The sequence below is a fragment of the Belonocnema kinseyi genome, chromosome 5, assembly GCF_010883055.1.
Source record: "Belonocnema kinseyi isolate 2016_QV_RU_SX_M_011 chromosome 5, B_treatae_v1, whole genome shotgun sequence".
Taxonomy (NCBI): domain Eukaryota; kingdom Metazoa; phylum Arthropoda; class Insecta; order Hymenoptera; family Cynipidae; genus Belonocnema; species Belonocnema kinseyi.
In genome coordinates this window covers 97,370,168-97,371,297 of record NC_046661.1, presented here as the reverse complement: position 1 = coordinate 97,371,297, position 1,130 = coordinate 97,370,168, and the positions used below count along the sequence as shown (strand labels likewise).

General features: G+C 29.0%; 1 protein-coding gene across 1 annotated transcript in view; it reads right to left on the bottom strand.

The window, feature by feature from the left end:
• LOC117173797 overlaps positions 1 to 1,130 on the bottom strand; it is a 70,250-nt gene that overhangs the window by 11,236 nt on the left and 57,884 nt on the right. The window lies entirely within an intron of this gene.

Sequence of the window (1,130 nt, the reverse complement as noted above, 5' to 3'; positions counted from 1 at the left end):
ATTTTACAAAAGTATGTGAAATTACATCCTCTAGCGATGTAAATAAAAGGACCCTCGAACAGCAGTGTAATATTACACACTCGATAAAAATAAAATTACATACTCCCTCGTACGAACTTTACATTCATAAGAGAAAATGCAGTCGCAGCGTGTAAAAATACCATGCGTCGGTAAAATCACTTTCCTATGATTGAAAATTACATCGAGATTTTTAATTTTATCAACGATCTTTAATTTCACCCTGGCGGAAACTGCAAAATTTTTGATTTATAATTAATTTAAAATTGAGAATAATTAATCAAATAATATGTGAATACGAAAGCGTCTCTCGTGTTCGTTGTTCATCGATGCCTTCATCCTTCAATTTTGGAGCATTTTTATTTTTAATGTGTTTCCTATGTCCATGGAGGAAATTGACAGCTTTGGTTAACTTTTTTAACAGCTTTCACACAAAGTAGACCAAATCCGAGCTATTTCTATTTTGCCTTTTACATTTTCTGCTATTGTAACGGAAAAAACGCGGTTATTCAAAACGTATATTTCATTTTTTTTACGGAATATTTAAACATCAAAGAAATGCCCGTAGTATCTTATATGTTTTAGGTAAGTGGTAACGTGTCCGACTTGTGTTTCTTCAATCTCCATGAAATTCTACGAAGTTTGAGCTTCGAGTGTTCGAAACCTGTCGCCCTGATAAATTTTATTTTATTCTTTCACATAATGAATTTTACATTTTCGCGTGTAAAATTATCGGCCGAATTGGAATATCACAACAGATTCGTAAAGTTACTCCGATACACGAGGGTCCTTTTATTTACATCCACCAGAGATGTAAAATTCAATAGATTTTTTTTTCAGTGTAAACAATCATTTACAATTAAAATGTTCTCTTGTATCAATAATGTTTAGAAAGATTTAGAAATAAATTTGATGATAAAGTAAAATTATTTACTTGAGGCTATTTACTTTAGCCAAATGAAAATATATAATTACAATTATATTTTTTGAAAAAGGAAATGTGAAACAAATATAAAAAGGGTAAGAAAAGAATTTTTTAAAGGATATGGAATGAAAATTGAATAAATTATAAATTTAAATAATAATTTTTCATTATAAAACAATCATAAGTG